General features: G+C 37.9%; 1 protein-coding gene across 2 annotated transcripts in view; it reads left to right on the top strand.

Moving 5' to 3' along the window:
- eIF3a (eukaryotic translation initiation factor 3 subunit a) overlaps nucleotides 1-12,000 on the top strand; it is a 399,865-nt gene that overhangs the window by 386,883 nt on the left and 982 nt on the right. The window lies entirely within an intron of this gene.

Here is a 12,000-nt window from a genome sequence, read left to right as displayed (position 1 = left end):
TGGGCTGCCAGCTCCCGCAATTTTACAGCCTGCCAAAGCCGGCGCATAAGCCAGCTCCCTCTCCGGCCCATCATCTCCTGTTGCAATTTGCCAACCTACAAGCTATCAAAACATGTCGCCCATCTCCTAATGCCCCTAGTGTGAAATACTGTCCACAATGTCTCCAGCAGCGAGGAGTTCCTTTGCTTCATCAAACACCTTACAGTTCCTGACAACGAGATCATAGCTGAAGTTGTCTCCCTATTTACCTCCATTCCAGTCCAACAGGCCATTATATGTGCCAGGCAGCTTTTAGAGAATGACCCTAGCCAATCAGATAGAACGTCACTATCTGCAGAAGATATCTGTGCATCCCTTAACCTGCGTTTGTCGGGCAGTGTCATCACATTTGGCAGTTCTCTCTACAAACAGATACAGAGTACAGCTATGCTAAGGGCACTCCCATCAGCTGTCATTGCCAACATCGCAATGGAGGAGTTAGAGGAACTCATATTCCTGAACCCACCAGTACCAATCACCATGTGGTGCAGGTATGTAGACGATATTTTCACTGTCATCCCCCGAGGTTCAGATGCACCACTGTTATAGTACCTCAACTCCCTATCACCCTTCATACAGTTCACTTTGGAATTGGATGCGAACGGGACACTTCCTTTCCTAGATGTTTTGGTGAGGCGAGTGGGCTCTCCTCTGGAAACATCAGTGTGCTGTGGGCAATTCACAATTGCAGGTCAGCCCATACCCCTTGTCATCTAAACAGCATGGCATGTGCTCTATTCTTTCGACCTTGGGGCCATTCCAGCTCAGAGGAAGTGAGGCGCACCGAGGTTTCTAGAGTAAAAACTGACCTCACCAATTGTGAATACCTAGCCCGCATGTTAGACAGGTGCTTACTACAAGCACATGAGCTTGCAACTCATCCGAGTCCCTCGTCCCCTCAAGACAGTGACAGTGTACCTACTGCTTTTATTCTGTATTACCCAGATGTCTCAGACCGGATTTCTAACATCCTGCATGAGTACCGCATGAAATGCATACAACTTCCTGGCAGGATTCTACCATCTCTGGTCTTGAGATTAAAAATGCTCATCGTCTCCCTCTTACGCAGCTGTATTGTACACCAGATTACTTGCCATGATTGTGGCAGCTGCTTCTAGGAGAAAGCTCCAGACGTCTTCAAGACCACCTCCTGGAACGTGGCAGATCCATCTGCCTGGGTGACTCTGAACACTCTGCAATTGCAGAACATTTTTGGTAAACTCATCATGAAACCCTAACAACGATAGTGAGGTGATCGATCAATCTCAAAACTACTATCACCACCTGTGGTTATAGTCACTAAATATATCCAGCTGTCACAAAGTTTTAAATCGCAGTAGAGGTACAAGACTACATACAATTTTGGAGTCAGTAGTGATGAAACACGACAAGTGCTGGCAGCAATCCCATATACACGCCATGCACTATCAACAATTGCCTGATTGGTCTAGTGAATGACTGAGTACTCGTGATCATGTGTGTGCTCTCCAATTCATCTGATTACGTGCAGCATATGTAGTATGATTTATTCCATTTCTAACGATTTATGTCATGTTTGCATTTCTGTATGTAATTGCTGAAGAAGCAGTTCGTTACTCCGAAAGCTATTTGTCATATTAAAACTTATTAAATTTAGTTAGTTACTGCTTCCACTGGCTCTGCTGTATTCTCTTCTTCTTCTATTATAAATAAGATAAAAGAAATCAAAAGTACTCAAATTAATGTGTACCGAATAGGGAATATTTTTGAAAAACAAGCATTGTCAAAATTGGGACTATTACAATAATGTTAAGAACAGAGAAGTAGTGATAAAACTTAGGGCTTAAAAAAAGAAAGTATATATTAATATATTTTCAATTGCTAAGCAGCTGTTCAGCAGTGTAGCACTTACCCTGGTAGCACTTAATCCCGACTGCCAAGCTAACTGTCATAAATCAGTTGTAAGTATAAAGTCCACCTCTCTTAAATCTGTATATTACTGAGAATATCTTGATCTTCTACTTTCTCCTTGTGTGTGTGTAAAAGGAGTATCAATGTATGTAGAAAAATATCGTCCTAATGAGCAAAAGATCTTGTGACATGTGGTTGTATTTACCAGAAAATTAATAATTTTGCTTTAACCTGTATGATAGCCACTAGTCTCCGTGGTACAATCTCCACAGTTTGTTTGTAAATGACCTCCGATATTTTTCACCATTGTGGGAAATTCTGAGCTGGGCAGTCCAACTTTTCAATGCTCTTGTTCTCAAACAGCCTGGCAGTAATATTATTACTGTTCTCAAATAGCCTGGCAGTAATATATCCACACCTATATCAGAAGGTGTGGGATTTCCCTGATGTGCTGCCAAAAACGTAGGTAATGCATTATTGTTCAAGATGTCTAATAGAGACTAACCCAAGTGAAACTGGCCTTTTAGAATGTTTTATCCACCCAGTGGGAATGTATAAATTAGATATTGACATTTGTTAAAAGAAATATCCATGCTTATCTGTATTAGCGTTTATAAATGTGTATTATTAATGCATAATTGTGTATATTTCGTGGAATGAACAGTGAAGTTCAGGTTATGAGAATGTTTGTGTGTTCCTCATGAGCCTACTATGTGAATGCTTATGTAAATGACAGTTGTGTGTATGACAATCGTCGGAACTCTATCACATTCAGATTGCCGGATGTGATGATGGAGAGCATTGAGTGATAGTGTGTGACTGTCTGTGCTGGTTTGCAGCTCTCATTCTTCTACATTGTTGGGGCTCCTGCTTGGGCATTTTCATTTTGCCATACATACTGTAATTCATTATAACTATGAATTACAGTATGTATGGCATTTGTTGCTGGTTCTTCAGCTCTCATTCACATGCACATTGTTGAATGTGATTGACAGCTTGCATCAGTATGATTTATAACATTTTTTTGTAAAAATTTCCAGAAATAAATATGCTATCTGTATGATATTATCCTGAGTACTTTGCAGTTCAGAAACATAAGACTAGAGCCATAGTTCTTAGTCTGTGTTGGTCGACTCCATATTTTGATGATGTTAGCCCTTGTTTATCAAAATTAACCTAGTGCCATTCCAAGAGATGTTCAGTTGGCATTGTCATCATCATCATCATCAGCCATTTTCAATCCACTGCAGTATGAAGGCCTCTCCAGCAGGCCTTTCCAGTTCCTTCTGCTGTGTGTAATAGCCATCCACTTACTACCCAAGAACCTGTGAATTTCAGCTGTCCATCTCCATTGTTGTCTTCCATCTCTTCTTCTAGCTCCTCTTGGGTATTTTTCTGTTATTTTCTTAGTTCAAATGTCTTCGAGCTGTGTCCTGCCCGAGACCCTTCTAGTTCTTTAGTTTTGATAACAATCTCCTTTACTCGAGTTTGCTGCCCAATCCGTGTGTTTCTCTTCTTATCTAACAGTCTGATTCCTAATATAATTCATTCTGTCGTTGTACCTGTTCTCAGCTTATTTTCCATTCTTTTGGTGAGTGCTCAAGTTCCAGAAGTCATGGTGAGGGGTATACATTGGTTCATTATTTTACGTTTAAGACAAATTGGGATATTGCTTCTCAGTATCTTATTATATTTTCTGAATGCTATCTATCTGATATTTATTCTTCTCTTTAATATATTTCCACCCATTTATCATTATTACAGCTGACTTGTCCAAGATAACTATATGAATCCACCTTTTCAATTACTGCTCGTTCAATAATATCCCTTTCTGTGGCATAATTGTTCATCATTACTTTTGGTTTAACCTATAGTCATCTTTAGTCTGAAATCCTTACTAACTCTGCATAACTAAGGTTTTCCTCTAATTCTTTGGGATCATGGCTTATGATCACAATGTCATCTGCAAATTGTAAATGGCTTAGGTACTTTCCATTCATATTGATTCCTTTCTGCGACCAGTCAAATCTCTTGAAAGCTTCAAGGGCAGCAGTAAACAACTTGGGAGATATTGTGTCTCCTTGTCGAACTCCTTTCTCAATTTTAAATTTGTTCTCATAAGTTTTAAGTTCTCAGTTCTCATAAGTTCTCAGTTTTAAGTTTGTTCTCATATATTTTCTTCAAAATCGTAATGTATGGGGTATCTATGCCTTGTCTTTCTAGTGCCTGAAACATTGCCTTACACTATATGGAGTCAAATGCCTTTTCATAATCCACAAATGCCAGGAATAATAGCATTTAATATTCAGTTGCTTTCTCCATTAGCTGTGATATTACGTGATGATCCATAGTTGAGAATCCTGTCCTAAAGCCAGCTTGCTCTTTTTGTTGATTCTAATCTGTTACTAATGACCCTTGTGAACAACTTGTAGATGTGGGATAGCAAGCTAATTTGTCTATAATTTCCAATTTCTGATTTATCTCCTTTCTTATGCAGCAAAACTATGAATGCATTTTTCCACTCCGCAGGCTTCACACCTTTTCTAATGCATTTTGTGAAGAGTATTGCCAGTTTCTGTGACACATCTCTTCCTCACAATTTAACCAACTCTACAGTAACTTCAGTCTTCCCAACAGGCTTTCTGAATCTTCATTTTCTTCAACGCATGTTCTGCCTCATCAGGAAGGATATCAGGTATGTTGTATCTGTTACTAATTTGCGATCCATCTTCCCCACAACCTTTGTTTTCCATTAATGCTTGTTCTATTTTTCTTGTGTTAAATCTTATGTGCTCTCTGCATCTCTTTCTAATGGCTTTGCATAACTCAGTACACCAAATTTTATCCTTTGTCAGTGTTTATCTTGCTCTTCATTTGTAATCTTCGGTTCATAATGACAAGTGTTTCTTGACTAATTTTTCGTCTTTTGATTTCTTTTTGCCTATAGAGTTCTTGGCCTTATTTTCAGAAAGTTGTAGTTTTCCTTATCTATATCTTGGTCCTGAACAGTCTACAGAAGCTCAAACTTGTTCTTAAGTTCCAGTACATGCTTTTTCTCCTCATCTGTTATCTCAAAGACCTTTGTATTATTTACTCGAGTCAGTTTTTTGTTCTTTCTTTTCTTACATCTTAAAAGATGAAATGCACAAGGCATAATTTCTTATGGGTTTAGGTAATTAACTATATAATATCAGTGTAGATACACCATAGTTTACCCATAAATTTGGACTATCTATGTAGTGTAAACAGCATCGTTTTAATTGTATCTCATATTGTGGGTGCGTTCACATCGATAAAGCTGGTATTGCATTATTGCAAACCGATATTATATAGTTAATTGCTAACTAAACCCATAATAAATTATGCCTTGTGCATTTCATCTTCTAATACATTATTATTTATACTCCATTTGGCATCTCTCATATTGTGGAAATAACTTTGTGACTGTGATGGCATGTTGCATTACCAGAGTACCTGCCCACTCACTGATGAAGAAGCCAGTTAGCTTCGAAATGATCGTTTGGGTGGTTGTATCCACTGAAACTAAATAACGGTATTAGAGAAGCGCTTTTTATTTGAAGTAGTGCAATACCAGCTATGTGAATGCACCCACAATATGAGATACAATTAAAATGATGCCATTTACACTACATATGTAGTTCAACTTTATGAGTAAACTATGGTGCATCTACGTTGATATTATATAGTTTCTTACATCTATATCAAGCTGGCACTTACCATTCTGTGATCACTTCCGACATTTACCTTGTTCAAGTCAGTAACATCATTCACGATATATCTTGTTAGTTGAGAATAAAGTCGATTTCATTAGTTGTTAACCCATTTTTGAGTCTTCCTTGTCCACCCTTTTTCCACTTGATAGACTTATAAATTATTCATTTCTTCCTCTTCTTGTTTCAGCCAAACCATGATATTCCAATTCAGATTTTTGTAATTCCTTCTCCAACTCCAAATCCCGTCTTCATCAATGAGCGATCTTACATTGTAACAGGCCAGGTTCAGTTTCCGTGCATGGCAGCCTGGTTGTACCCAGAGATTCTTAGCACCCTCTGCTTCCACCCTGATCCTCTCACTGCCATAAGAGGGGGGATGAAAGCCACTGGGGAATGAAGGCCATTTGTTTCGTTGTGCTGTCACCTGCTGGTGGATTTGGTCTTTTCGTCTTCACGCTGACCAGGCGTCTTGAAGAGAACCACTTTACGTGTTCGTTGCCACCTAAGTGACATAACAGGGCTTACCATCGAGGAGGTGTGCATGAGTGGATTTCAGGGAGGTAGCCCAACCGGACTTCTCCTTAATCTTCTGAAATAAAAAGATATTGGATCCATCAGTGTTTTAGACTGAGTGTCTGATAACACACAGAATGCCTGTTCCCCTCCAAGGGGCTTGGAGGGGAACAGGATATCTGCGATCAAGTAACTGTTTGGCTCTTTCTTTCATGCCGATAAAATTTCTTCTGATAGACAAATGGGCAATATATGCTGGTATGTAAAGGTCTGTTTGATGCATGCATTCACTTAGTCTGCTGCTCCGGTTTAGTAGGTGATCTAATATTTTTTCATTACAGGATGTCATCTAAACAGGGATGGTGTACTCTCAGTTCAGAAAATAAGACTAAAGACTAGTTCTTAGTCTGTGTTGGTCGGCTCTCCATTTTGCTGATGTTAGCCCTTGTTTATCAAAATTAAGCTATGTGCCATTCCAAGAGATGTTCAGTGGTCTGTTGGCATACTTGTTTTTAAGTCGGAATGAGCTGAGTTTCATTTTGTTGGGATCAGATTGTAAGGCATTTTTATGGTTTGTACTCGCCGATAGTGATTATGATGTGTTTTAAATGGTCTGAAATATTTAGTCAGAATGATGCACTAAAATGGGCTGGTAACCTGATGTTAAAGAGCAGAAAAGCTAAAACCTGTGTTTGTGGCAAGTTATAATATAATCTGAAAATACCATCTACTTTTCCCAGCCAGTTCAGCAAAAAGCTTTGAGTTTCCAAGAGGCAGTGAGTAAACTTGACAGATAGACATCATTGGTGAAGCTGTAAACTTTGTGAAGGAGTGGGCATTGGGGAGGTCTACAAAAGTGGCTTCACTGATGAATTCCTGATTAAAGCAAAGCTATTTCCAATAAATTGAGGATCTATGGGGTGCAGTATTCTGTTGGTCTAAATCTTGCCTGTTCAGTAATTTAAGATTATGTCAATTTCAGGTTAAATTCTATTTAAGGATACAGTGCGTATAGACCTTGAAGAGACTATATGTATGGAGATAGTTCTTAACATCATCCAGCAAGTATTGGGCTCCACAATTTGGTTTTTGGGCTAATTTTACCATTCAAGAACTGTTCTTTACAAATTTTGTTTAGGCCAGTTGTTTTGCCTATTAAGTAATTTAAAGGGCTCATCCGATTAGGAGACTGAAATAATGTCTAAAATTGGGGGGGGGGTTTCCAGGGCATAGTTTGATTGGGGTACCATTTGTACCCCAATCAAACTATGCTATGGTAATTTTAGGCTGTTCAAGAGGTGTTGTATGGTCTTTGCTGCTAATTCTAGGAATATGGTTCCATGCTTTTCTGCTGCTCAGGATCATGTCCAGACATTGATCCAATAGTTTACAGGATTTGGAGATTTCTCAGCCATAGATGTAAAGGCATCAGGTAATTTCCAAAATCCTTGTGTTATTTCTTTGAGATGCTTGAAAATTTCCAACAATTTTATTTGTTGGAAATTTACAACAGATTCTGTAAGAAGAGTGGATAGGGTTTTTGTGCAGGTGGCATAGATTCAATCACTTCTTACACTTTAGTAGTGAATCTATGTCATTCTACTAAAAAAAAAAAAAAAAAGAGAGAGAAATTTTTTTTTTTTTTTTTTAATGAAAACCACAAACACGAGAGGTATTAGAACCTATAGTACTTAGTAAGTACTGTGCTTGGGTTGGAAGTTGAGAAGACAAAAGAAGATATTTGTTGACATTAGATTTGAACTTCTGAAGACTGTAATTTTTAGGAAATATGTACGAAGAATGGTTGTTCTAGAAAACGGCAATTGAATGATTAAACGAGTAAATGAAAAGTTGGTTCTGTGAGTTTGAAGTTGGAGAGTAAATGGATGTTGGCGGCACATGTTCGGACTCTTTTGAAACAGAGAGCGGGAATTATAGAAGCGAATTCAAATGAACAGTACCCATGCAAGTATCTGGAAAAGGCATGTAGCAGAAACAGTACATCTATGAGACAGAGAGTGGAGTGACTGTTAGAGATGAGGCATTAATTAACCTAACTGCTCTCTTCTTAAAGGAATCTAGAAGCCTGATAGACGTTTTGGGGGCACCGCCCCAGATGTAGGAACAATATCCCATGGTAGGCCGGATTTTCAATTTGTACAGAGTGAACAGCTGTTTGGAAGAAAAGTAATGCTGAGAGCAAAAGAGAACCAAGTATTTTAGAGGCAGAGGAAGCAATCTTTGTAATGTGCTTGTGCCAAGAGAGATTAGAAGTCAAGGTAATCCTCAAAAGAGATATATCGTCTTGCCTAGAAATCGGAGTGTCGCCAAAAATAAGCATAAGAGCTGAAAAATCCTTTTTTGCGAGATATAAGACAAGACTTAGTTTTAGACGGATTGAAATCAACTAAGTTGTCTTTGCCCCAGTAGAGAATTACCTGGATATCGGCATTTAAGAAATTGGTAGTGGATATTCGAGAAGTTGAAGCTGATTGAGCAGGGCAAGGTTTCACAAACTGGAATGCAATGTGCTATCATCGGCAAAACTATGGATGGGATTTCCAGTCAAAGGAAGAATATCATTAATATACAAGAAGAAAAGACTGGGGGAAAGAACTAAACCTTGGGGAACACCAGCATTAGTGGAGAAGTTAGAAGACAGAGGGCCATCTACCATCACCCTCAGTGAGTGATGAGAGAGAAAACTGGATATCCAATTACAAAAACAGTTGGGAAACCATAAGATGGAAGCTTGTTTATGAGACCTTTATGCCAAACACGACCAAAAGTGTTTGAGATGTCAAGTGAAACTGCTTATGTTTCACTGTACTTTTCCATTGAATTTGTCCATAAATGGGTAAGAAAAACCAGAATATCAACACTGACGGAATCCATACTGGTGATTATTGATCGGACGGAAGGTTTCTAGGTAATTTAAGAGTTGGTTAATTGATTTCTCCATAACTTTAGAAGAGTAGAAGTGATTGCAATTGGACGATAATTGGATGGGAGGGATTTGTCACCCATTTTAGGAACTGGCTGGATATGAGCAAATTTCCAAGGAGAAGGAAAAACACCTTTGGAATAAGAAAGTGAAAAAAGGCAGCAAAGAACAGGAGTAAGTTCAGGAGCACAGGTTTTGAGAACAAGTGGAGAAATACTATCAGGACCTGGAGCTTTCTGAGAATCAAGTTTCGTCAAAACCCTTTGACTTCATTCAATGCCTCCTGTGGAAGACCACAGGAGGCATTGAATGAAGCATATTGGGAATGATGGGAGGGGTTTTACCAAGATCATTAATATATGAGTTGGAAGAAAAATGGGATGCAAGCAAGTCAGCTTTATCCTTGGCTGAAGTGACAACAGAACCATCTGGTTTTGACAGAGGTGGAAGCAGAGCCAAAGCTATTGGCTGATGGCTTTGACAAGAGACCAGAATGCTTGGCAACCATTAGGGCAAGAAGCAAGTTTTCAAAATCTAGTTTGGACTGATTAATAACTGCTTTACAATTGTTGCAAGCTTTGGTGTAGGCAGAAAATGAAACTGAAGAATTGGAAACAAGGCAATTACGATATGCAACATTCTTCTCTTGAACAGCCTTAGTACATTTATTGGAAAACCAAGGTTTAGATACAGGACGAGATTTTAAAGTGGAGTGTGGTATAAAGGATTCCATTCCTACAAAAATAATTTCACTGACATGATCTGAGCAAATCTTGACATCAGAAGTTTTGAAAGTAATCTAACCAAGGAAATGAAGAAAAGAAATTTCACATTTTGCATCCTTGTCAAACAACACAAGGTTGAGAATAGCCATGACATAGAGGCTCCATTGGAGAAGAGACAATCACAAAGTTGTGTTCTGAAGTGCCTAAAGGACCACTCAATTTGACTGTGTACTTAGAAGGGTTGTTTGTGAGAAAAAGATCAAGCATGTTGGCTTTATGGTTAGATTGTCTGGTATTCTTGTAGGTAAATGAACAATCTGCACAAGGTCATTAGTAATTGCAAAAGCCTCAGCATCTCAACCATCTGGAGTTGTGAACATTAAAATCACCAAGGAAAATTACCTCACTGTTAGGAAAGTTGGACTGGAGGAAGTCAGAGCTCCAAGTGGAGTTGAGAGAATGGTAGAGATAACAGATGAATTTGACTGAATGAGGTAGATTGATTTTAAGACAGAGAAGGTAGTGTTATTAGTGTCCAGATAACTTTGTAAGGTTGGAGACATGGCAACCATTGCACAAATATCGTGATTTGACTTCATTTTCATGATGGATAGTGATTTTAGTGTTATTATTTTTAATGATATTTGTGAATTTTGGAGTTCAACAAACTGGATGAATATCATGGATTCATGAAATGCCACAACAGTTTGTGGTGGCGGGAAATGATATACCTTCCTGGAATGCAGCAAGTCTACAACGAAATTTTGTTGCTTTTTGTGTGAGATTTCCAAAGATAAGTTAAACAAAATCAAAGAGGGTATTATTTTTGGTGCACAAATAGAAAATTTATGCTGGGGAATAACATTTGAATCTAAACAGCATCATGGAAATCCTAGAATGCACTCAGTTTCCTAGGCAACTTACAGTGAAATTTGATTCGGCAGAAAGTTAGTGTGGATACATTTAAAAAAAAAAGTTAACTGCATTATACCCATACAAATATATTCTCCATTGATGTTTATACATGCCACCTCAGTGGGTAGGAGCAGCAGTGCGAAGCACACGCTTCTTGATTAGACCAGGGTTCGAGCCCATGGCCACCAAATACGGAGGATGCAGAAAGGTCAGGGAATGATCACCACATATCCCTTTAGCAATATGCCCTTAGTTGCTAATGCTCCTAAAAACAAAATAACAACAACAGTTGATGTTTATGCCCCCTCCCCATTTCATTCTGATTGCTCCTAGTGATGAATAATCAAGATGTGTGTGATAGGGAAAAAGGTGGAATCCAAATATTCTAACCAACTAGTTTTCAACGTTGATCAGAGAAGGCTAAAAGTGGCAGTTCTAAAAATTAAAAATGAACATGAGTATTTTGTATTGAATTTTTATAACTTTTTAAGAATAACTTGCATCAATATATCTGATTTTTCACTGAGACAAATTTAAAAAAAAAAAAAAAAAAACTAAATAGCAAAGAAAACCATTAAAAATTACAACTTATACCAAAATGCACTCCAGTCAAGTTTTCAAAACTACCCATTAACCAAAGAAATAAATGGAAAAAAAATAATAAAATAAAATAAGTTAAAACACAAGAACAAAACTGATCTTTTTGTGTGTCATTTTCACTTGCCATACAGATGATCCATACTTACAAATTACAGCTTTAAACACTTCGAATGATCACAAGAACTGAAAAGCTCACTTTTGATTAATTGCTTAAAACTTGATTTTATCCAAAAACCAGAAATTCAAAAAAATATCAGCTAGCATGGCATTGAATGCAGATCACCTGACTTGTAGTTTATTATCAAAAGTGCTTCCATAGTACATAATTTGATTAGCATTTTGTTATTTTCTGATTGATGCCTGTGCCTTAATTTTTGCAAATACAGACAGCTCAGTCTGTCCCATCAGAAAATTTCTATTCTTGAAAGTAAGCATGCATATTTGAATATTGTTGTGGCCATACATGACAATAGTGGTGATGTTTTTGCCAATCTAGTTGGCAACTAATTAAATGTACTATTTTGTTTATGTCACTTATTTTCTTGGAAAGCTTACTGCAATTACAAAACATGGAACTAATTGTCGAACTGGAAGAAGAGATTAGCATTAGTTGAGGCATATGATGCAAGAAAGCAAGCTT

This window comes from Mastigoproctus giganteus, chromosome 11 (assembly GCF_048544385.1).
Source record: "Mastigoproctus giganteus isolate SK-2022 chromosome 11, ASM4854438v1, whole genome shotgun sequence".
NCBI lineage: Eukaryota > Metazoa > Arthropoda > Arachnida > Uropygi > Thelyphonidae > Mastigoproctus > Mastigoproctus giganteus.
Note: the sequence above shows the minus strand (reverse complement) of the source record. Positions and strands in the feature narration are given on the sequence as shown.